A 26875-nucleotide genomic window follows, 5' to 3' on the forward strand; every position below is an offset into this window, starting at 1 on the left:
TAAATGACTACAAAATTTTAAAATAGCACATACTTGAGATCATAGTTGTGAAGAGCATGAGATGATGCTTAGCACAGTGTCTGACACTCACAGTAAGTGCTCAACCAATGTTACCTATTATTTGAGACAGGAAGAAGCCAAGTTATTATGCCAAGCTTTAATATTGTAAGGTTCAACCTAGAGAGCATCACAGACCTCTAAGTATGCCTGAAGCTGGCATTTATAGTCCAGGAGATCTATCAATTTTGAGACTCCCATCAGTGACAAAAGGGGAAGGAGAGTGATGGAGGATCCAGTGCTCTAGAAGGAGAGCTAAAAAGAGGGCATTAGCCCCAAGCCAAGGAAGCAAGCCCAGGAAAGAACTGATATTTTTTGGTTAACAAGGTAGAAGCCCAGTCACATAATTTGAGAAGATGTCTAATACATGGGTCTTTGGTTTATAGGAATCAGAATCCTAATCAAGCTAAATCAAGGAATGGAAGTGCTTTATTACAAAGATATGAGAGTATTTAATGAATCAAAGGGAGAGACTGTAGAAGCTTTATGTAGGACTAGAATAAGAGGTAACACTAAACTTTTTACAATACAAGAGTAACTTCAGCCTTAGCCCTCAATCCTCCATGATGTCACTCTGTTAAATATCTCTTCTCTGGTAGAGTTGGTGCATTTCTCTCTGGCTTCTTCCTCACTAATTACCACTCAAATCCAATTTTCCATTACTCAAGAAAAATAACAACTCAATCAAGGCCTAAGAGCCCTTTTAATGTCTGTTCTTCTCTTTTTACCTGCATGTCTTATAATACTTATAAGACATGGCAGTTACTGTCTCTACATTTTCACATGCCACTTTGCTTCAACTTTAGCTTTTCAAACTATTTTCTGACCCCACCACTGCATTAAAACTCCTGCTGGGAAAGTCATCTTTCTAATTGCTCAATATGATGACCATTTCTCCATTCCTGTGTCTCTGATTCCTCATTCCAACCAGGCTTGTCATTTATGCTCCCTCCTTCAATCCATGTATCAAACCTAATAATAATACCTTTTCCTTTAAACTGTGACCCTACTGTTTCTATATGTAGAATATCATTTACTCTTGTGGTTAAAATGCTGCAATGTTTCAAAGCCCAGTCAATGTACCCTAGAACTCTTAGCACTCAGCTATTAGTTATCATTATCTAGGTAAATATGTTAACTTCTTTATGAAATTAACTCCTGGAGGGATTACACTATAGACTGTTAATCTCTGCATCCTTCATGGTTTGCATTTAATGCACTGTTTAGCATATAATTATTTTAAAGGAATATTTGAGGAATTTAATTACACTGAAATTTCTGGATAACCTCTTCTCCTCTGCCCAAGAACATGAATGGACTATACATAGTCATATCAAGGAGAAATTCCAAAAAGAACCAGAGCCTCTGAAAAGCCTCTCTGAGATGGTTGCTGTTGCATGAAGATGATCGAGAGGTGACCTGAGGACAGCAAGGAAAGGGCTGACTGAAACGTTTGAGAAAACTCACTTACACCAGGGCGGAAAACCCGCTCAGGAGGGACGCCCCAAACTTGCTTTGTCCTTGGAGTCTCCTCAGTCGTTACCTAGCAACAGAGGCCCTCTAGGGCAGACATGTCCGATAAGCTCAAGGCCTCACATATGCGGTGTGTGTATGAGCTCACGTACATGGTGTGCGAGGTAAGGTTGTTTTGGCTTTTTCTGACTTATGAAAAAACGCAGATGTCTCTGTACCTATGCCTATAAAACCATGCTGAGAAAAATAGAGAATCACTGCTCCTTGCTCATAGCAGCCCCCAGTCTGATTAGTACTTCACGATCAGCGTCCCAGGTCTCCGAGTCCGCTAGAGGCTCACAGTTGCCACTATGGATGAAAGCATGTAAAGCTAAATGCCCAAATTTTATTATTCTGAATCTTTCCTCAGAAGGAGGCCAGGACCTCTCATCAGGAGTGAGTATTACAAGTTTATTGTCAGTAAAGAACAGTACTACTACTACTACTACTACTACTACTACTACTACTACTGTATATTTATCTGAATAGGAACTCCTCACAGTGCCCATTAGACCAGATGTGTGCGTGCGTATATACACACATGTACACATGTAAATATGCAAGTGCACATAAGTGCAGTAAATGAGATAGAAATGCATCATATCTATTTGATCTGTCTCAGTTCAGAGAAGATGTGAAGGTGCAGTTCCAACATGAGCTTTAGGTTGTAGGAAGTGTGGTTTCTCAAATGAGGTCATTCTATCTGGCATTTTTATTCTTTGTCCCCTATAATAGATCTCTCTTGTTTTTCATCTCACAAAATTGGTATTCTTTGATATTCCTGCTTATTAAAAATCTCCAACATAGCATAGAAGAAAAGCAAGATTATTGTAGGTACTGATGTGAACAGAAACACAGGCCAAGGGAAAATAATAGAAACCAGAAATAAACCCACACAAATTTGGACATTTAATCTTTAACAAAGGAGCTATGACCATACAATGATGAAAGGAAAACCTCTTTAATAAATAGGGTTTGGAAACTTGGACCACCACATTAAAAAAAAAAAATCAAACTAGATCATTACTTAACTCTATACACAAAATCAATTAAAAAATAGATTAAAGACTAGGGTACAAGACCTGAATTCATATAATATATAAAAGAAAAGGAGGGGGTATGCTGGATTTACTGCAGGGATGTATCTGCAAAGGAAACAAAAGCAAAAATAAACAGATGGGACTATATCAAACTCAAAAGCTTTTGTACACAAAAGAAACCACCACAAAAATGAAAGGAAACCTATGGACTGGGAGAAGATAATTTGCACATGACATGTCTGATGAGGGGTTAATTTCTGAAATATATAAAGAATTCATATAACGCAACACCACCACAAAATGAAAAAAATAGACAAAAATCCTGAATAGATACCTCTCCAAAGAAGACTAACAGATGACGTCTAGACACATAAAAATGTTCAGTATCACTTACATTAAGGGAAATGCAAATCAAAACCACAATTAGATAATACCTCACCCTGTGAGAATGGCCTATATCAAAAAAACTAGGAACAAGAGTTAGTGAGGATGTGGAGAAAAAGGAACACTCATCCACTGTTGGTGGGAATGTAATTTGGTGCAACCTCTGTGGAAAACAGTATGGAGATTCCTCAAAAAAACAAAACAAAATGGAACTACCATATGATCCAGTAACACCATTTCTAGCTATTTGTCAACATAGCCTCTTTATAACTTGACACTATTGCTTTGCACTAATTTCCTTTATGAAGTTCTTATAAACACTACCATTACCTACACTTTGTGTGTACCTGTCCAAATACCCCAGCATTCCAGGTCTAGGTTCAACATTGTGGTAGTGTTTAGGAAAACACAACCCTCTGAAAACACCCTAAATCTCAACATGGAAGTGATTCCACTCACTTCTGAAAACCTAAAACTTTTTTTTCTTTGCAAAATTTTTTTATTTTTAAATTTATTTATGTTTGTTTTACATCATTGTTCATTTTTGCATAATATTTCCTTTCTCCTCTCAGGTGCAGTCCCTGTAAAATTCCCACCACCAGTTCACCCGTGCACCATCACCATAGTCCCTTGTGCTCTTCCCTCCCCTGTGGAGGGAAGCGGACATTCCACTTCCCCTGCAGAATGTCCCTGATTTATAGTTAATGTTAATTAATTAATTAATTTATTTTCCCTGATCCCTTATTTGGTTCTCCTACATTCCTTCCATAAGTGGAACCGTCCAGTATTTTTCTTTTTCCATCTGACTTATTTCACTGAACATAATCCCTTCCAGCTCCATCCAGGTTGCTGCAAATGGCATGAGTTTATCTTTTTTTGGATTGCTGAATAGTAGTCCATTGTGTATATATACCACATCTTCTTGATCCAGGCATCTGTTTTTGGGCATAAGATATGGGTTGTTTCCATATTTTACCTATTGTAAAAAGTGCTGCAATAAACATACGGGGTATAGGTATCCATTTGAATTAACGTTTTTGTGTTCTTTGGGTGGATTCCTAGGAATGGAATTGCTGGGTCATATGGTAGCTCCATTTTTAGTAGTTTAAGAAACCTCCACACAGCTTTCTATAGTTGTTGGACCAGTTTGCATTCCCACCAGCAGTGTATGAAAGTTCCTTTTTCTCCACATCCTCACCAACATTTGTTGTTGCTAGTTTTTTTAATATGTGCCATTCTTACTGGTGTAAGGTGATATCTCACTGTGGTTTTGTTTTGCATTTCCCTGATTACAAGTGATACTGAACATTTCTTTCATAAACCTGTTGGCCATTTGCATTTCCTCTTTGGGGAAGTGTCTGTTTAACTCTTCTGCCCATTTTTTGACTGGATTGTTTACTTTGTTTGAAAACATTACTTTTATTGCCTATATTACTCATTGGAGGAAGTTTCATTTTCAGGCTTTTACTAACATATGCCTGTGTCTTATGTTTTCAACTATGCTGAAAACTCCTTGCGGGTAAGACTTAGAGCTTATATTTATTCCTCCGTAGTAATTGCTCATTACTATGAATGATTATCAATATGTATTTTTTATTGTCCAGTTACATAGACTGTATAACTAACACTCCATGGAAACTTTCTTTCCAAATTTAAGGCTCTGAAATGTCCACAAGTGAAATGCCCTGATTAACATCACAGAAATGAATTCAGTAAAGAATGCCCATGAGCAGAAGAGCTTAAAAGAAACTTCTCTGAAGAGGAAATGCAAATGGCCAACAGGCATATGAAAAAATGTTCAACATCACTTGTCATCAGGGAAATGCAAATCAAAACTACCATGAGATACCATCTTACACCAGTGAGAATGGCACATATTAAAAAAACTAGCAACAACAAATGTTGGCGAGGGTGTGGAGAAAAAGGAACTCTTCTGCACTGTTGGTGGGAGTGCAAACTGGTCCAACCACTGTGGAAAGCTGTGTGGAGATTTCTGGACCTACTAAACATAGAGCTTCCATATGATCCAGCAATTCCACTCCTAGGTATTTACCCAAAGGACACAGAAACATCCATTCCAAAGAACACCTGCACCCCTATGTTTATAGCAGCACTGTTTACAATAGCTAAGCTTTGGAAACAACCCAAATGCCCAAAAATAGATGACTGGATCAAGAAGATGTGGTACATATATACCATGGAATATTACTCAGCATTCAAAAAAGATAAACACATGCAATTTGCTGCAACATGGATGGCGCTGGAAGGGATCATGCTCAGTGAAATAAGCCAAAAAGAAAAAGAAAAATACCGGATGGTCTCACTCATAGCAGGAATCTAGAAAACTTAAATAAGGGACCAGGAAAATGAATAACTATAAGAAAGTGAAAATCAAAATCAACAAAAAACTATGAACCAGAGACACTTTTAGGGGGGCGGGGGCGGGAGGGGAGGGATTGGGGTCAGAATGGGGGGCTGCAATTGTATGGGGAATATAACAATAAAATTTATTAAAAAAAAAAAAAAAAAAAAGAATGCCCATGAAATGGGCAAAGGATCCTTAGAGCAAAAGGAGAAATAATCACCAATGGATTTTTACCAACTTCATGATTGTCTTGATTCCCAATTTTTTCCATGTGCTCCCATACTTGGAATGGCAAAGGACATATTTGATTTGTTCCAGATAGCATAGATGTCTGGTTTAAATTGTAAACTGCCCATGGTCACCCAACTCCTCAATCCAAATGAGATCACATAAGTGAAAAATGAAAATTAAAAGTAACATGTGAGTAAATTCCAGTGTTTTAAATCCTTTGGTTTGCAAACATCAATCAATGAGGAAAGGTCCTCTAGAACATTTTGACTCAAGAATTTATAGGAAGTGGTGGGCTGTTATTTAGCTAGCTTTATTAACATTTCTAACACCTGCCCTTTATTTTTGACATGGATTTGAGTAATATAAACCAGATAAGTATAATATTGTTGAGGACATTTGTATTATTTAGAACCCTGAAGTCTTAAGCCTAGAAAATTTGGGTAGTTTGGGTAGGGTAGAGTTAATTGGGTAAAATTAGCTAGGTTACCATACATAGTTTGGTATATACTATGCAAACACTCAAAAACTTAAATATGACAAGGAAAAAAATCCTAGAGCATATATGTAGATATAATAAAAGCCTGAAGAACAGATTTTAAACATTTAAAATACATTGGTAACCCTAGGGCTGACATGCATTTACCGAAGATATTTCAAGGGCTCCTCTAATTGCTTTCTGTGGGTAATGCACAACGTGGCAATTAATTGTTCCTAAGCTATCTTGCCGTAGAGCTATTTGTGGTGAGGCATGCCAAGTTGAGGAAAGCTAGATGTGAGCTCATGAGCACAGTGTGAATCTCCGCTTGTAGCAGTGCTCTTTTAATCATAGGGCTGATTTTTATCACAGGTAAAAACTAGAGTCAGGAAGAAACTTGTCACCAGGTCATACGTAGGTTAGAAGCAGGCAGAAAAAGCAACAACACATTTTTGCATTAGATCTTCTTTTGATGCTTAGGTCAGGAGTTATTTCATTTCAATTCAGTACAAATCAATAGACATTTATAAAAATCTAGATGTGCAAAGTACAGAACTAAGTACTAGTGGATTTGAGGATAAAAGTACTAGTGGATTTGAGGATAAAAGAGACATTCTCACTTATAAATTCACATGTTGTATTTTCTTTTCCTCCATATTCCTGAATCTACTTTAAAAGGACTCTCCTTCCCCCCAATCTGATCATATTCTCTTCTATCCATCTTCCACTATTCTATTTTCTATATCCTAGCTGCTTATTATGTCCCTTATCTTTTTTACTTAATTTTAACTCATTCTTCAAGACTTGTTTCCATTTGCATCTCTCTTTCCCAGCCCATCCCTGTCATCACAGATTTCCCATTCCCCTTATTTCTTTTTTTTATTTATTTTTTTAAGAGGCATGTATTATTTATTTATTTATTTGTTTGTTTGTTTGTTTGTTTATATATGCACTGGGTACAGTCAGAAGCGCGGGAGGGTGAGAGAATTCACCAGAGCCAGAGCGGGGAGCAGAGCAGGCAGAAGGACCGAAGTACTCTGCTGAGGGGAGCAGCGGGCGGCAGGAGAGGTCTGCGCGCCATGCGGGACCCTCCTCCAGTGGCCGGGGAGCAGCCGGGGATAGAACTGGCGCTGCAGAGGCCGCAGGCAGCTTGGCAACCCAGCGCTCAACCATTGCGCCACTGGGGAGGCCTGCATTCCCCTTATTTCTGTGAGGCTCACTTTCTGCATCATTTCTGTCACACTTAAAATGCTCTGTTTGTACTTTTACCCAATTTTTCCTTCATATTACAACTAATCAATATTACCTAGTATAATTACAATGCTCATAGTGTGATGGATATTGCCAAGGGCTAACCCAAAGATGTAATAATAATGCAGAAATTCTGAATGGACAATGAAGATACTCCAGTGAGTATCAGGAAGTAGTGTTTCTTTGATTTTCCAGCTAATGATTTAGTGTGGGTGTCTTAGCTTCTAAAATGAAAACTAATGACATAAAAGTTGGGTTTTCTTTGATCAGCAAAGGAAGAAAAGATGTGGATATTATTTGGTTGACATTTTCAGTTTAATGAATGTTAATTTTTCTGTTGGTAAGTTATAGTACAGAGTAACTCTTCAATTCATTTCAGAAAGAATAGAAATTTCTCTTTTAATACAGACCAGCCTAGTTTGAAGAGAAAGGGGCCCAAATCATTGCTTCCCATTTCAATGAGATTATATTTTGTGGGAGCTTTGCATGTGAGAGGAATGTGAATCACTGTAGGACACAGGACCGAACTGTTGTAGGTAGTCTTTGAAGATGTCTTGTAGTGATCCCCACCTCCTGCCATCCATACCCTTATATAATCCTCTCCCTGTAAGTGTGGGTTGAACCTAGTGTATTGCTACTTTCAATATTGATTTTTAAAAAACTGTGAACCTCTTGTCCCCTTCCCCTCTTCCTTGTTCTCATTGATGAGGTTAGTTGCCACGTAATGAACTTCCCTAGGCAGATGTCTAAGTGGTAAGGAAGTGAGGGAAGCCTCCGAGCACAAAAGCAGTAGGGAACTGAGGCCTTCAGTTCAACAATTTGTGAAAATGTATGAGCTTGAGTGTGAATCCTTCTTCAGTCATATTTTGTCACACTTGACTTAGATTGCAGCCTAAGAGACCTGAAGTAGAGGAGCAAGCTAAGCCACATTTGAATTTCTGACTTAGAGAAATTATGAGATAATACATGTTACTTGAAGCCAATAAATTTTAAGGTAATTGACTATTGCAGAAAAGTGTATCTAAAACACCCATGAAAGACAGCATTTTTCTTATGCATAGGAATTGAATAGAAACACTCCATTTCCCACAACTTAATGTTTTTATTTTAATAGTACACAATCTTAGTAGTGAAGAGCATGATTTAGATCTTTTTTTTAGAATCTGTAAAAAACCTCTTACTTAGGAAGTAAGCAACTATGAATGGCAATGCAGGACCACAGCCCCCTCTCTGGATTCCCTGACCAGTGGTGCCTATCCCTTGATTTGAAACAATATCTTGATTTCTTATGTCTTTATCATGAAATTTGGAATCAGTGAACAAAAATATAGAGGGTCAATTAGTTGAAGAAAGAAAAATGAACACAACATGATGTGTGTGTGTGTGTGTGTGTGTGAAAGAAAGAGAGAGAGAGAGAGAGAAATAATGAGAGAATGTAGTAGATGAGCAAAGACCCCTGAGAAAAAAGGAGAGATGAAATGATAAACTGCTTTGGCTTTTGGTGGCTGTCCCTCAGAGCAGCTGTAAAATAGTTCCTGTTATCTGTAGTCTCACCTCTGAGTTTGCCTCGGTCAGTCTCTGTTGCTTAAACCAGAAGAACTTTGACTAGTCTAGATAGCTGCATAGATACAAGAATTTTTACCCTCTGCAGAATAAAGGGAACCTTTCTACACTGTTGGTAGGAATGTTAATTGTTGCAGCCATTATGGAAAACAGTATTCAGATTCCTCAAAAAATTAAGAAATTCCATATAATCCAGCTATTCCACTTCTGGGTATTTATCCAAAGAATATGAAGATACTAATTCAAAGAGATATATGTACCCTCATGTTTATCACAGCATTATTCACAGTAGTCAAGAGGTGGACATATCCTAAGTGCCTGTAGATGAATGAGTTGATAAAGAGGTAGTATGTATACACAATAGAATATTTTTCAGCTAAAAAATATGAAGTCTTATAATTTACAACAGTATGGATGAATCTTGAGGACATTATGCTAAGTGAAATAAGTCAGATAGAGAAAGACAAGCACCATATGATTTTAGTCACATGACATTGAAAATAAACAAATGAAAAAATAAAATTAAAACAAACTCTTAAAATTTAAGAACAAAATAGTAATTACCAGAAGGGATGAGGGGCTGGGAATAAATAAATTGCAAAAAAAGAGAGTGATTGTATGGTGATGGGTGGAAAATGGACTTTTGGTGACAAGCATAATAGAGTATATGCAAATGTTGATTTATAAATCTAGCCTTATAAATTATAATTCTGTACAACTAAAATCTATATAATATTATAAGCCAATGTTATGCCAGTATAAAAAAAGTCACATTTAGCTATCACCCTATCATGAGTCAAATACCTTGACATTAAAAAAACTCCCCTCTGGGCCTCCACTGGTGGTGCAGGTAGGTGGTTGAGCGCCATGCTGTGAAACTGTCTGCAGTCTCTGCAGCGCGGGTTAGATCCTGGCCGGCTGGCGAGGGTCCCACATGGCAAGGCAGACCTCTCCTGTCACGCCCACTGCTCCCCTCAGCAGTGTATTTCATCAGTCTGTCTGTTCTGTCTCTGATGAATCCTCTTACCCTCGCGTGCATCTGGCCTATACCCCGGTTCTTGTATAAATAAATAAATAAATCTTTAAAAAAATCCCCTCTGTCTTTAGGACTTAAAAATCCTTATTAATATACACAAACAATACATAAATAAATACATTTAAATCTCCATTGAAATGCCTATATTACTAGTAAGCTGAATGTCCAGAATTTAAGTTTAAGATAGCCTAAAATGATAGGAATTTAATATGAACTACCATGTTAATGAAAGGATCCTGAATTAGGCCCAAGAAATACTAACATTTTTCTCTATCATTTACCCCTAGCTTCTGTAATACAGTTATAAGATTTGATTAAAGAATAATAGCTGAATGGGAATCAAAGTATATCACTATTAATAATTAAACAAAAGTCTGTTGTTCCAAGAAGTGCTGTGGCCGAAGATGAATTCAAATTTACCACTTATGTTTCAGCTTATTTTTTTTTACCCAAAGAATTGAAATTCTAGAATCAGCTCAGAGAAGAAGACTCCTGGAAAGGAAGAAGAGAGGATAAAGGTGTGTGATCAGACCACAAGAATCTGAGTTACCCACAAAACTGCCATGAGTATAAAAAGAAAGCCCACCTGCCCTAGGAAGCAGGTTTTTGACCCAGATTTGTTTACCACATGGGTGCAAGGTAATGAGAAATTAAGGGTGAGAAGTGATGTCAATATCATGGTGGTGAAAAATAGTTCTCATTTTGTTCTCCTTTCCCCAACACCCCCGCCCCCCATCTTTTAACTGACTTATATTCATGAGCAAAAGTACAACTGTGCATGTTACGCACCACTCTCCAAGAAGCGTCTTTTCCACTTACACATTGTGTAATAAGGCAGAAGAACCTTAGTACAGGTTGTCTAAATGGCAGGAACCTGAGGACCAGGCTCAGCCCTTTTGGCTGTAGCATGGGAGTACCTGGAGAGTGCTAACTTGACACCTAAAGACAACAGAACCTTTGTGGAAGTCTTGGTTTCCTGAGGAGAGATTTCAGTATTCTGTTCGAGGAAAAAAAAATAGTATGAATATTGGAGAGACTATGAGGGACTTTGCCAGCTCCATACCTCCCCCAAGGCAGCAGAACATAGAGATGAACTAACAGATGGCACCTCTCATGCAGGGAAAAGGGAGAGCAGGGAGTGAATGCCTGGCTCCCCCAGTTTGAGAGACACTGCTGGAGAAACCCATTCTCTATAGAGGCCAAGGTGGTGTTGAGGCTGGACTTCTATGACAGGGGGGAGTGTGGCCCCCAAGAAATAGGCACATAAGTCTATCAGAGAGCATGAAAAGGATGCAGTTTCTGCTGATTGTGTTCAGGGCTCCAGCAGAAGTGTACCACAAGTCACTGGGAATACCTCAACTGAAGACCCTCCTCACTGGCCTACTGATACTTCCTATGTCCAAGTGCCAATGCCATACCTTCTTCCACTCTGTAGCCAGCGTTTGTGCATATTTCCAAGGGTGGCAGTGAAAGTAAACTTCAGTAAACAAGGACTGAATCAGGAAAAACAGAAAGTCTGAACAAACTGGTAAGTAAAGAAATGTAATCAGTGATCAATACCCTCCCAACACAAGAAAGATCAGAACCAGACAACTTCACTGGCAAATTCTACCAAACATTTAAAGAATAAATATCAATCTTTCTCAAAGTCTTCCAAAAAATTGAAGAGATGATATTCCCAGACTTATGAGGATAGCGCTCTGATACTAAAACTACATAAGGACACTTCAAGCACACTGTAGACGAACATAACTAATGAAATTTAGATGAAAAACTCTCCACAAAACATTACCAAAAAAAAATTAGCAAAACATTAAAAGGATCATAAACCATGAGGGAGTGGATTTATTCTGGGATGCAACAGTGGTTCAACATCTACAAATCAGTTAAGCGTGATACACAAAATTAACAGAATGAAACTTGAAAAATCATATAATCTGAATGATGCCAGCAGTATAAAGACATAAAAACAGCTAATTAGAAATTCATCCACGAACTGCCTCAGCAGGAGCTGTGAGATCCAGCACCTTATGCCAAGGAACCTGAAGGACTCTTGCCCAACTGGGACTCTTACCCAAAGGGACTGAGAGAAACTACTTGCGGTGGTAGGGGGGAAACCCGGAGAATGCTGACCTGGGTAGATACACACAGGAGAGAAAGAATTTGTAGAAGTCCAGTCTGCTGAGGAGATACTTGGCTTGAGAGTGGAACAGTAAAGAAATGAGTTTGGACACCGCAGAGAGGGAGGACCAACTCCACCCAGGGCAACACTGCACGGGACCTTATCCAGCAGTGGTGACCTTCCTTGCAGAGGAGGTGGAAAGCAGTGAGTAATCCCTGACTATTCTGCTCGTGCAGGTCCCAGCTGGAGAAAGAAATCCATTTCTATCCAGCATCACCCTCTAGTATTAAGGTGGGATCTCCTGGCCAGGGCACGAGGTGGGAGGTTGGGGGAGAAAGGGAAGGAAGCAGTAAGTAATCAAAGGGCATTAAAGGAATGCAGATCTGCTATCTGCTTCACAATTATGGCTGGCAGTTCACTACTATCCTCTGGGACTACGCTCCACAGGATCTCCAAACTCAATCTAAGGGCATTCCCAGCACCCCAAGTGGTAAGCCCACACCTCCCCAGATCCTTTACATACACAGCTCTGAGAAAAAGTTGGGTAATGGGAATGATCTCAGAAAAATGGATCAGAAAAACCACAAACTGGAGCTACAGTGCCACCTTCTGGAAATTAAGAGAAGTTTCCCACAATCAGTTTAGTAAGAAAAAAGAAGAAAATAATTTTTAGAATTCTACCACATGAGGGAGCAAGAAGAGTGAAGCAACTCTATCCACAATCAATCTAGGAAACCTCAGAGAAGCAGTATTAAATCACAATATCTCATCTGAAGATAACCAGTAAAAATACTTCAAATGTGAAAGCAATAACACAAAAATAAAAGAAACTCTAAAAATCAAGGAAGTACACCATTTCCAAAGGATATCAACAATTTTCTAACAACTGAGCTCAAAGCCATGAAATACAGTTATCTAGCTGATAAAGAATTCAAATAGCTGTATTGAAAAAACCCTAATAAGCTATAAGAAAACTCAAAAGGATAATTCGGTAATGTTAAGAAAAATATAAGTGAATGAAATGAATTCTTTACAAAGACAGAGGCATAAAGAAATAGAAATTCTGGAGCTGAATAATTCGATGAATGAGATGAATACAATAAGAGAATGTCTGTAGTAGAGTAGAACAGATGTATTTAGAAGAAAGGAATTTTGAATAGAATAAAGAGAAAGGAATAAAAATGAGTGAAGAAAACTAGTTTATCTGTGGGGCTCAATCAAAAAGGGAAGTATCAGGATAAGAGGAATTCCAGAGGAAAATGATCGAGAGAAGGGAGCAGAGCATTTATTTAAACAGATAACTGCTGAAATGTCTCAGCCCTGGGGAAAGACATGGGCATCCATGTTCAAGAAACCAATAGATCACCCTATTATCTCAATGCCAAAAGAACTTACCAAGGCACATTATAACCAAACTATCAAAAATCAAAGGTCAGAAATTAATACTGATTCTTGCTTTTCAGGGAGAGAGGAGTCCCTGGGTTAGAGCTGCCCAGTGGGCCTGAGCCCACTTCCAAACACATCTGCAAGTCAAAATATCCTATCTGTCCACTCAGGCTGAGCCCTCCAACACTAGTAAACCCAGCATCTCCATCATTTGATATCGACATCGGAGGAGAGCAAGTTGGTTGAATTGTCTTTGATTTTTTTTTCAGATACTGTACCCAAAACTGCAGAAAATTTTCATTGATTATGTGCTAGAGAAAAAAGGCACTGGACCTACCACTGGAAAACCTCTCCATTTCAAGGGATGCCCTTTCTGAATTATTAAGATATTTATGATTCAGGGTGTTGACTTTTCAAAACAGAATGGGACAGGTGGAGAAAGTATTTATGGTGAAAAATTTGAAGATGAAAATTTCATTTATAAGCATGATCAGAAGGGTTTGTTGAGCATGGAAAATGCGAGCTGTAATACAAATAGTTCTCAGTTCTTTATTACAACTGTTCCAACTCCTTATTTGAATGGGAAACGTGGTATTTGGTCAAATAATTAAAGTAATGAGTGTGGCAAGAATACTAAAAAATGTAGAAGTGAATGGTGGAAAACCTTCCAAGTTGTGCATAATTGCAGAGTGTGGAGAACTGAAGGAAGGGGGGAATTGGGGAATATTCCCAGTAGATGGTTTTGGTGACAATCACCCAGATTTCTCTGAGGATGCAGATATGAATTTAAAAGATGTACATAAAGTTTTAAGAAGTCTTTAAAGATATTGGAAATACTTTTTTCAAATCCCAGAACTGAGAGATGGCCACTAAAAAATATAAAAATATATAGACAAGTGGAAGCTTCAAAGGCTGTTATTAATAAAACAGATAGATGGCAACTGCAACATGTAGCTTTTAAGCTGTGTGCTGAATATTGGTGCTTGTAAGCTGAAGATTTCAAATTGGCAGGGAGCAATAGACAGTTGTTTGGAGACTCTTGAAATAGACCCATAAAATACCAAAGCACTGTATTGCAGAGCTTAAGGATGGCAAGGATTAAAAGGATCCCACCAAGCACTGGCTGAATGTAAGAAAGCTCGGGAGGTAGCACCAGAAGATCAGCCTATCCAGGTGGAGTTGCTGAAAGTCAAACAAAAGATAAAGGCACTGAAAGATAAAACAAGGCAACGTGTGCAAAAATGTTGCATAATAAGTAATTCAGTTTGCTTAAATATATACATTGTATATAGGCAACAAGAAAACTTGCAGGTTTTTTTTCTATTATGACACCTAATATGTTGACACTTCAGTTCTTCATCATTTATAGTTTAGGAAAACTGATAAGGGTTCGCTCTTAATAAAATAATGCTACAAAATACAGTGAACTTGATTTTTTTAAAAATAAAGTCTCTTTGCATTATTCACAAGACTAATGGTGTCTAACCTATTTTTAAACTCTAAAAGATGTGTCTTAATAAATAAGCAGATGAAAGCTTAAAAAAATTAGTATGAAAGGAAACAATGGTAAAAGTGAGAATAACCTACCTAGGCTATCTACAGATTACTCAGGAGAAAATCTAGACTAGAAACTCTGACTAGAAGAAAGTAGAATGACATATTCAAATTGCTAAAAGAAAATAATTGCTTGCCAAGACAAAATTTCCTTCAGATATGAAGGAAAAATAGAGACTTCTAAACAAAAGCTAAGGAAGTTCATTAGCACTGGACCTGCCTTGCAAGAAATGCTGAAAGGAAAAGGTATATTGTTACATAAAAAATATAAGCTGCAGGCTTCCCTGGTGGCGCAGTGGTTGAGCACTGAGTTGCGAAGCTGCCCGCAGCCTCTGCAGCGCTGGTTCGATCCCCGGCTGCTCCCCGGCCACTGGGCGAGGGCCCCAAATGGTGCGCAGACCTCTCCTGCCACCCACTGCTCCCCTCAGCAGTGTACTTTGGTCCTTCTGCCTGCTCTGCTCCCTGCTCTGGCTCGGTGAATTCTCTCACCCTCCCATGCTTTTGACTGTACCCAGTGCTTGTATAAAAAATAATAATAATAATAAGCTAGGATAACCAAAAGAGTGGCATCTTTACAGACAAACAAAAATATGTTTCTATCAGCATAAAAGGGACTGGCTTATCTTGAGATTTATTATGTAAGCCTCATAATAACCATAAAGCACAAATCTAGAGTAAATTAACAAAAACATAAAAAAGGAAAAAGCATAATTAATGGGAAATTGCCAATTTATAAAGGTAGGCAAAAAGAAGAAAAAACAAACAAAAGAGATACAAAACAACCTAAGGTGAATGACAAAATGGAAGCAGCAGGTCCTCATATATCAATAATCATTGATATAGGTACAATAAATTTACAAATAAAAAGATCCAGAGTGGCTGGATGGATAAAAAGTAAGACCTAATGATACTTTGCCTACAGAACTCATTTTGGCTCTAAGGATACACATAGGTTCAGGGCCTTCCCTGGTGGCGCAGTGGTTGAGTGCTGGGTTGTAAGGCTGCCTGCAGCCTCTGCAGCGCCAGTTCGATCCCTGGCCACCGGCGAGGGTCCCCCCCCCCCACACAAAATAAATAAATAAAGATACTCATAGGTTCAAAGTAAAGTAATGGAAGAAGATATTCTGTGCAAGTGGCAATCAAAGGAAATTTGAAATAGCCATATTATATCAGGCAAAATAGATTTCAAACCAAAACAGTAACAAGAGAAAAGAAGGTCACTATATAATAATAGAGGTCAACAGTCAAGAAGATATAACAATCTAATATATATTCATCCAAGACCTAAATATATTAAGATGTTCTACATCTATATATTTGTTCTACATCTAAATATATTAAACAGATACTAACAGATCTGAAGGGAAAAAATAATCAATACATTAATAGGAGACATCAATATTCCACTTTAAGCAATAAGATGTACCAGACAGAAAATCAACAAAGAAATATTGGAATTGAAACATACTATATAGCAAATGGACTAATAGATATATAAAAAACATTCCATCCAACTGGCAGAATACACATTCTTCTTAAGTGCATATAGAACATTATTTGGGATAGATCATATTTTAGGACATAAAAGAAATCATAGCATTTTGACAAGATGGAAACTATACATGTTATCTTCTCTGACCACAATGGTGTGGAACTAAAAATTCAACAATAGACAAATAGAAAATCTATATTTATGTGGAAACTAACAAAAAAAAAAAAAGCACAGAGGTGATCTACAAAGGCTCCAGAGCTAGAGTGACTTGAGTTCAAGTTATCTCTGCCACATAGCAGACTTCAGACAAGTTGCTACAATCTCTGAGCTTCCTTTTCCTGCTTGAGGAGAACATATCATGAGGGATGTTGTGAGACTTAAGTAAGTTAATGTATTAAAGTTTATAAAATAGTCATTAAGCACAGAGTAAACACTCAATAAGTTCTAGTTGCTGTAAGAGGAGAACACCTGAGACAGAGTTTGTACCTTTTAATAGACTTTTTAAAATTGAGCTAATCTGGTCCCAAAAAAGTTTGTTCTAATGAGGAAATTAGGAAAAATGTACACATATGTGGGTCTGGCAGGTGGGTATACCATGACTTTCACAGGCAGTCATAATGTAATGTTCTGGACTCTCAAGGCACTGAGTGAGTGGTGGAGTAAAGGGAAAAAAGAAAAATGTATAGGAAAAAAAACCCAGTCAGAGTTTTAAAATGCAGTATAGCTCTTCTGGAATGCTGACTATCCTTAATACGTCTCCAAAAGGACAGTGCGCCCCTTACTAGTAGCTGAACAGTAAAAGAGATCCTGGAAACTCAGAGAAATGTTCTGAGGCAAAAATATCAGTTAGGGATTTTAGAGAAATCCTACCTCTGAAGAGAACCTTCTTTATAAATAACAAGTGCCCTTTTCCAAAGCATCATTTCCATTGGAATAGTGTGCACATTAAAGAGAACATAATCTTCTGAGTAAAAATATGCCTTTTTTTCCCCACACTTCTCTTATTTGGGAGTGAGTGGGAAGCTCTGTTCTGAAAGAAAAAAAAAAAAAGAAAAAGAAAAAAACCTCAAAAAGAAAATACATACACTTCTCAAATACACAAATCTACCAAACAAACACAATTACAATAGCCTCTATTCAAATACATTCTATGAATTAGTAGAAGTGTTAAGCAGAAAAGAAGTTCTCTACCCTATTACACAAAAATTTGGTATGGTGACATCATCTTTGATAACATTTCTGAGTAAAGAAATCAATAGCTTACTTTAACATTCTCTTTTTAAATTGCCATATCACTTAATTAGGAGTTTCATGACACCCATTTCCAACCATCAGGTTTTGTGTGTGTGTGTGTGTGTGTGTGTGTGATTTCTTTTGGCTGGATCTACCTGATCCTTTAAGAATCATAGCCTGAATGCCAAGGAGCTAATCTGCTATTGATTATTTCCAAGAATGTCAGGGTGAGGTATGATTCAGATAAGACTTTTCTAGTAAATTGACATTGTGAGGTATTTGTTTTTGTTTAATTTGTTTGCCATTGATTCTCAAATTGGGCTGGATTAAGGGTTAGACTAGTTCCCTAAAACCCTAACATAATCTATAAAATATACTTTTTAAAAAGTCACTAGAAATACATTAAAAATCAAGAAAGCTCCATTTACCCAAACTCTTCTCATGTGATTGTAAGAGTGGTTTGGCAATATAAGTAGGAGAGCGTGGGTGGTGAATAATGAGTGCCTCAAAGGGCAAATACCTTCCAAGATAGTAGCCTGCATAATTCGAGGGTTTTTATTTTGCTAGATAGGACATGGATTGGAGGCCAGATCTGCGCTGCTGCTGTGCAGAGTATCTGCTTACAGCAAAGACTGAGTCACTTTCCGTTTCCTCCTTTCCATTCTTTTGTCTGTCTTCTAATAAATATTGAACAAATATTCAAAGGAATTACAAATTATAAACCTGCTGAGGCACCTATGCCTCAATCTGTCTCAAAATAGCTCCATCAATTTCAAGGGATGTGGTAAAATACCCAAAAGATACAAAAAATTTTACTAATTAAAGAAAATGTGTGCTTTTTCACAGCACTTTTAGGAGAAGGGAAAGAATTATAAAATTTGACAAACCATATCAGTCCCCAGGGAAGTGAGCTGAGTGAAAATACAGGCTGACTCTTGAAATCTTAATAATAGGAAGAATCCTTGGCCTCCTACACATCTGTTTTCTAAAGAATTTGGATTAGAATTCCAAATTTTTATTTAATTAATTTATTTATTTTAATTTAAATTTTATTTTTATATTCCCCATACAATTGCAACCCCCTTATTTTGACCCCAATCCCTCCTTTCCCTGACCCCCACCCCCCATAGAGTGTCTCTGGTTCATAGTTGTTTGTTGATTTTGATTTTCACTTCCTTATAGTTATTCTTTTTCCTGGTCTCTTATTTAAGTTTTCTAGATTCCTGCTATGAGTGAGACCATCCGGTATTTTTCTTTTTCTTTCTGGCTTGTTTCGCTGAGCATGAGAATTTGGATCCCTCTTAATCAATACTGTAGAATGCCAGTCTTTCAGGCAGGCACTCTTCAGAGAACTGAACCTTGAATCTATGTTAGCTAGCCCTTGCTTGAAATATCTGATATTTGAGAGAGATGAGTGGCATAATTGTTAACTTCCCATTCCTAAATGCTAACCTTTTCCTTTGAAGTAAGATATAGGGAAGGAACAGACACTTTCAATGTTAAAAGCATAACATTTTTCTCTTGCTCTTACCCCTTTTTCTTGCCGAAAGCTACATGGCAAAGATGTTTGTTTTTTCCTATCTATAGCATCAACTTCAGCTGTATTTTCTTCATTCCCAACCTTCATTTTCTCCAGTATAATTAATCCCAAGTTAATGCTTCTTTATCTGTTGCAAATTGGAGCTGACAGCATTGCCTGACATGATACTCAATGACTTTATAGACAGGTATTCAAAATAGATTGGTCCCTGCATTCAGTTTCAAAAAAATTCTATAAATAAAATTGTTTACTTCAAAAAATGAAAACTATGTAATCCATTGTTTTAATTTATTCTTACCAGTTAGGATAATGAGAGCTAAATTTAGTACATATTATCAATAAATGGTTCTTTTTCCATTGTATAGAGGAAGATCACACACCAATTAGTGCCACCACAAATTCAAGGCCATCATGCTCCGGGAAGCTCTACACTGCTTGGCAATCCAACTCTTTCCCTAATTAGCATTCTCATTGCATAAAACTTGAATCACTTTTCTCCCTCTGCCTAACCCAACATCATTTCCCTACTTGCATATTCTATTTCTTAGTAACAAAATAGCATTGGGCCTCTAGTTTGTCTTACTCCCTTGTCATTCTCTCTTCTACTTTCGTATTTTACAACAGAAGAGGAGGTCCTCCTTCCTTAGGCTGGCCTCTTACTAGTACTAATGATAATACTAAATATCACTCACTGAATGTTTAGGAGATGGAGGCCAATATGTTAAACAGTTTATAAGTGTGAGCTCATTGAAATTTCCTAAAAATGAGAAAATTATTTCTCTTCAAGATTACATGGCTGATTTATGAGTAATTCAAGAGTTGAAACTAGATCACTGTTAAAATGAAGACATTTGAGTTAATCCCACTAAGGCTTAATACCTTAAATACCTAACCTAACTTTTTTTCAAGCCTCCTCCTCCCTCTGGCAAGAATATAGTCATAACTGATCTGTATGGAATTTTCTGGTCAGCATCAACTAGTTAGCCTTTTCCATGCATCAAAGGAAAATAAAATAATTTGTCACAAGGTTCTTTCCATCCCATTTAGGTAGTTTACCTAAGCCTGAAATAATTCCCTCTTCACTTATCTTGCCCTCTTTCTGCCTAAAAATACTTTCTATTTGCTAAGTGGGATGCTGCCCAAATTCATGAATCGTCTAATAAAGTCAATTAGATCTTTAAAGTGAACTCAGTTGGATTTTTGGTTTTTACCACCACCCATCTCCAGAGCCAGTATTTTTAACCCCTAAATTATGCTGCCATGCTGTGCTCTGGATTCCACTTCCTTCTGTCTTCTCAGTGTAAGACTTAATTAACAATTCCCTCTCTCCTATATCTTCCTTTCTTCTTTCTCCCACACATGATTATTTAAAGCATTTAGATGTCTCTTTAGTCAATAACACAGCATTTTCCAGTAGAGATTAAATGTGTTCATGTCTCCCATGCTAAAAAATGTTCTTTATACTCTAGAAATTAGAGGAAATCCTTTCTTTCCCTCCACAGACATCATATTATAAGGGTCACTTCCAGTCATCTCTATTTTCTGGCATTCTATTCATTTATAAAACTACCATACTCTGCTTCCTATTTTTACTGCTCCACTGAAATTGTGTCAAAGTGAATAAGTCTCTGTTTTTAAATCTAGTGCATTGTTTTTCAATTCTTTTCTCATGTGTTTAGTCGATAACATCTCACATTTTTGCTTACTCATCTTTGAACTTTCTCTTTCTTTGTCTGTTATGCTCCCATTGGTGATAAATGTCTTCAACTCCCTATAGAAATGCCTTCAATGAATTAAAGTAAAACATTTTTCTCTTGTTCTCTTACCCCTTTTCTTTGCTTTCTAGAGCCACTTTCTGCTGTTCTCCACCCTGTATTCACCCTGGAGACTATGTGGATCTCATTACTATGTACTTTCCTTGTCCTCTGGATCCAACTAGGTTCAATTAATGGAGAAACCTGACAAGAGATTGGAAAGAGGGAGGAGAGTAAGGGAGTATCTATTCCATTGTATTTTAAGGTCAAACAATTAAAAATAAGAGGCTTGATTCTTTCTGCTGAAATTAAGGGGAGCGCCTCCTCCTCTTTTTTTGAGCATTTCATTAGAAAAATTGTCATTGTAAATTTCTTTTGAAATATATGCAAATCTTTCAGAAGCTAAATAAGTCTCTTGCCAGCTTTATGACCCAGGAATAGCTTTCTTAAGCACCTGGGAGTTATCTCCTTGAAATTTAACATCAAGAATGATAGCACCCCTATCTCCCAGTTTTTCTTTTCTTTTTTTTTAAGATTTATTTGTTTATTTATACAAGCACTGGGTACAGTCAAAAGTGCGGGAGAATTCACTAGAGCCAGAATGGGAAGCAGAACAGGCAGACTGATGAAATGCACTGCTGAGGGGTGCAGCGGGCGCTGCAGGAGAGGTCTCTCGCACCATGTGGGACGCTTGCTGGTGGCCGGGGATCAAACCAGTGCTACAAAGGCTGCGGGCAGCTTTTCAGCCCAGCGCTGAACCACTATACCACCAGGGGAGGCCCTGTCTCGCAGTTTCTATGGGAGAGTAGGATTCTAACATTAATGGGTGCCCTGCTCCATATTGTAAAACTACCTCCCTCCACACTTTGTCCCAACTGCTAGCCACTTTCTGTAAACCAACACAGAGCCTGTAGCTAGTCTGACCCAACCTATGGCAGCTCACCTTAGTCCTGGTAGATCTCTGCTTTCATCAACTCCCCATTCAATCAGGGGTTACTTTCTTTCTCCAGGGAGAGTTTGAAGTGTCCTCCCCATGTGGACTTATGTTCTCTGCAATGGGGAGCTACATTTCTGGGCACAGAAAACAAAAGACACTAACCATGGGCAGGAGTCACTGATGGAAGGATCTTTGGTGTGGGTTGGGGCTATGCTCACCTACATATCTCCCAGCCTGAGGCTATAACCTTTCCACAGCTTTCTTAAACATCTAATACTTTTTTAAAGATTGCTTATGCTCAAAATAACTCAAGTAGATCCTGCTGTTGCAAGTCAAAACTTCACCTGGATCAAACACATGCAAAGCTATTCTTATAATCACTGACCTGCTTTTTATTTTTTAAAAGCCTTTTGTTAAAGTCAAAATAAAAGAAGTATTAAGTCTCCTCACCTATTGGTTGACCTGACATTCAAAGACACATATTACATGAACACCACTAACATGAAAAATCCAGAATCAATAAATCCATAGAAGCATAAAGAATATTACTGTGTGTCAGGGGCTGAGGGTGAGAAGTGACTATTCATAGGTACAGGTTATATCTGAAACTAGATACGAGTGGTGGTTTGCAACATTGTGAATATAATTAATGCCACTTAAATGCACAATTTAAATGGTCAAAGTGTTAAATTTTATTTTAAGTAAATAAAATGGTGGCTGAATAAAATAAGCCATTAAATACATGTAAGAACAAACAAACAAAAATGCCATTATAGGGAAGAGGAATGACTGCTCTGGTGCTGTAGTTGTCACTAGTTTTGTTTTAGAATCTGGCATGGAAAGAATTGCAGGAGCTGGTGAATGCTGCTGAGATGACATTGACTCCAGGTATGCTGAGGGAGAAACTGGCTCTGCCTGAAACTAAGCACTGGCCTGGCTTTGGGAACCTCTAGATCTAGAACTAAAACAGATAACACTCAAGAGCACTGGAATTGGAGCTAAAGTACTCTGGAGTTGAAGAGTTAATGATGGTACTCTTGCTAGGGTTGGGTTAAATTCTGAAACTGGAACTATTGTTGGAAATTAATGGAGTTTTGGGCTAAGTGCTGAAAGATGGCTTTGTGATGTTCCCTGGAAATTGAATTGGAATTGTTGCTTGATTTTCCTCTGGCTCTGAAATTGAGACCTATGTAGGTTTGTTCAAACTCTAGGGCTTAAATGAGATCTCTATCTTGAGTCTTTTCTGGCTCTGAAGTTGAAGAAGGTGTAGTTCTTGAACTTCAAATAAAACTATGATTTCTTTTGGGTCGTTCAAGGGAACTAGCATATCTGCCTGTTCTAGCTCTTGACCTAAAAAGGGAGCTTTGGTTTGATCCTGCTCTGACTGTGATGCTGAGCCTGGTGTGGTTGCTTGTTCCATATCCTTAGTTAAATGAGAATTTGAGTTAAAACAGCCTGCTCTGACTCTAAAAGTGTAACTGGATATTTACTTGCTCTAACTCTTCAAATTGAATAAAAACTGGCTTGAGTCTGCTCTTGATCTGAAGCTGGAGATGCTGGTTTTTGATCTAACTCTTAAGTTTTAAAGAGAGCTGTGATTTTAGCTGGATCCAGCTCTAAAGGTGAAGGTAATGTCTTTGTTTCTTCTAGATCTTGAGCTTGAACAAGAGTTAATGTGGCTTCAGTCTCCTCAGATCTTGAAGCTGAATCTAGGTTAGGTGCTTGTCTTAGATGGTGAGCTTGAAAGAGAAATTTGCCTTTAGTATCCTCTTTGTCTGAAGTTGTAGATGGTGTATGTGCTTGTTCTAGCTATTTACTTGGAAAGAGAACTGTTGTTTGAGTCTGCTATGGTTCTAACATTGAAGGTGGTCTAGGTGCTTGATCAGTCTCTTGAGTGCAATAAGTCTATTCCTATAGCATTATCAAAATCTGGAATATTAGATAGCATATGTGTTTGTTCTACTTCTTGAGTTAGAATGAAGATAGTTGCTTGAGCCTGAACTAGCCCTAAAGTTGGAGCTGGCAATGGTGATTGTTCTGGCTGTTGGGCCTGAAGGAGTGTTGTGACTTGAGTTTTCCTTTGGTTCTAAAATTGTTGTTAGCATATGTGCTATTCTGACTTTTGAACTTGAATGAGAAATATAGATGATACTGATTTTTTTCTTTTCTGGTAATGATGTAGGTGCTTCTTCTGGTTCTTGAGCTTGAAGAAGAGGTTTTATTTGATCTTATTCTTGTTCTGAAGCTGGAGATGCTATAGTGTCTTGATTTAGCTATTGATATTGAATGTTATTTTTAGTCTTCTGCTTCTGTTCAGATGAAACTGGAGTAGTTTCTACTCTTTAGAGGTAGAATGAGAACTGTGATTTGAGCTTGCTCTTGTAGTGTATCTGGGAATATTGTTCATTCTTTTACTACTACCTCTTAATGTTGAATGAGATCAGTTGGTTGAGTCAGCTTTAGCTCTGAAGTTGAAGCTTGTGTAGGTGCATTTTCTACCTCCTGAAATACAAAAAGACATAAGTCTTATGCCTACTATGACTTTGAAACTAAATGTGGATATGTGCTTGACCTGAGCCTGATGTTGCTCTGAAATGGGAGATGGTGTTTGTGTGTCTTCTAACTCATGATCTGGAAAGAACTGTGTCTTGAGTCAGTTCTAGCTCATAGCTAAATCTGGAATAAGTGTTTGTCCTATATCTTGAGCTTGAAAAATAGCTGTGAACAAGAGCTGGCTCTTGCTGTGAATCTGGAGATGGTGTAAATGATTGCTCCAGCTTTTGATCTAGAAAAAAAGGGTAATTGCTTAAGCTGCTATGGATATGCAGCTGGAGGTGGTATATATACTAGTTTTAGTTCTGGATCTAGAGAGAGATAAGTGTTTTGAATTAGTTCCATCTCATAAGTAAGTCTGGGATGATGTATGGCAGCTTTCAAAAAAGCTTCTCTAAGTTTCCCTTCCAACTATAGTCAGCCATGGGCCATATCAAGACCTCTGACATCAATTTCTCAGTGGGTAAGGCCATAGTCACTCTACCTTTGTCCTTCAAGGAAGTCAGACTGGCCAGGAGGTTTGCTCTGAAAGCCAGAGGTTATATCACCAAGTGGAAATGGATGTCCGTCATCAGGGAGAATAAAGCAACCCTCTAAATTGATTTCTCAGTGCCATCTTGCTTGCCTTACCATTACTTGGACCTCCTACAATGTCTTTGTTCTGGTGAACACCTCTGGTGACAGATGCATGCCCAAAACCTATTGAAATCTGGGCTACTGGCTAATCAACAGAACCATGGACCCCATGTGCTATGCTCTATGAACAAAACATTCAGAACCACTTTAAAGATTCTGCTATTGTGCCAGTATGACAGAATGAAGCAAAATAATACCAGCATAATGTTTTGGAAAGAAAAGCATGTTCTACCCTGGCTCCTCATTCACAATACAGAGGCCCTGTACAAAGATGAGATTTCTCCTCAGGTCTCCCCCTCTCCAGTTACTCCTCTCCCTACACAATCCCAGCAAAGGGGCTTTGGAAAACCAGGGCTGTTTTCCACAAACCACCCTGAAGAAAATGCAGCAGAGAGGGGCCAGGGCCCCCGGCAGGACTGAGCACAATAACCTCCTAAGTCAGATTGAGCACCATGGTTTCACCAGACTGAGTGTAAGTGATCTCCTTTGTTGAACTCTTCAATAAGAGCTAAATCAAATCGGGGCCCCTCTGAGCTCAAAGAATGAACCACATCCACATATTTGAATTAATCATCCAGATATGAATGTTTCCAAACATTTCTACCAGCTAGACTGCTTAAAACACAATAATAGTATCACATTTGAATGTCATACACAGCAATGCAAAAGAGACATTCACTGTATTGAATTTCTTGCCACTGGGCACCTTCCATGCTAAATAGCACTTACATCTTTGTTACTTAACAATAGCCTGAGCTTTCTGGTGTTCATTGTATGAACTTCATCCAATAATAGGTGGAGTTTAGGAAGCCATGTGTCCTCTGAGAAAAGTGTTACACTTTGAAAAGTATGACTCTAAATTGATTTCCTTACATTTTCCAAAAATTATTTTATATTCACCTGTAAATTCACCAAAATACTAAATGTTCTGTTTTGGAGAGGTGAAGGGTGCTGCTGTTGCTGTCACCTGTGTTGCTGCCACAGTTGTTGTGTTTCCTTCTTTCCCCTTTGCTGGGATTGTGTAGGGACAGGAGGAAACTGGAGAGGGGGTTGCTGAGGAGAAATCTCACCTTTGTACAGGGTCTCTGTATTGTCAGTGAGAAGCCAGAATAGAACCAGTGTGTGCAGGCGAGGTTACAGCAGTAGAAGTGTATGCAGTAGTACTTGTGTTTCTGAACTATTTTATTTTCTGCTGTGTTTATGTGAAGAAATGCTTATGCATGCTTCACCAAGTGTTTATTTAATGTTGATATATATTTCCCTTCAGTCTTCAGGGGTGGTGTCCTTTGTTTCGTTTTTAAAGATTTTATTTGTGTATACAAGAACTGGGGTTCAGGCCAGGGGTGCGGGGAGGCAGGGGTGAGAGGATTTACCAGAGACAGAGTTGGGGAGCAGAACAAGGTGGATCCGCTGAAGTACACTGCTGAGGGAAGCAGCTGGGCACAACAGGAGAGGTCTGCCATGCCTTGGGGTTGCTCCCTGGGAGGCCAGGGGATCAAATCCTCACTTCAGCGGCTGGCCAGCACTGTCTTTAACCCCTGCACCACCAGGGAGGCCCTAGTGGTGTCCTTTGAAAGTGATTCTTTGAGGTCCACCTGAACAATAAATAAGGCATAGTGAACTTTCATGTGGCTAAGAAGAGAAAGTCATCCTGCTGCCACCAGCAAGTCTGCAATTCTTTCTAAGTAATAAAAAGTCAACCACAGCATCAACATAAATGTTTTAAAACTACTCTTTAGCTAAACCCAGTGGGA

At 38.2% G+C, this 26875-nt stretch overlaps 1 pseudogene across 1 annotated transcript; it reads left to right on the plus strand.

The window, feature by feature from the left end:
- Nucleotides 1-1628: 1628 nt before the first annotated feature.
- Nucleotides 1629-23650, plus strand: LOC311170190 (peptidyl-prolyl cis-trans isomerase D-like; annotated as a pseudogene). The gene is made up of 3 exons: nucleotides 1629-1694; nucleotides 13692-14653; nucleotides 23583-23650. The product of its transcript is annotated as a peptidyl-prolyl cis-trans isomerase D-like (transcript).
- The last annotated feature ends 3225 nt before the right edge of the window (nucleotides 23651-26875 follow it).

This window comes from Talpa europaea, assembly GCF_964194135.1.
Source record: "Talpa europaea genome assembly, chromosome: 4".
NCBI lineage: Eukaryota > Metazoa > Chordata > Mammalia > Eulipotyphla > Talpidae > Talpa > Talpa europaea.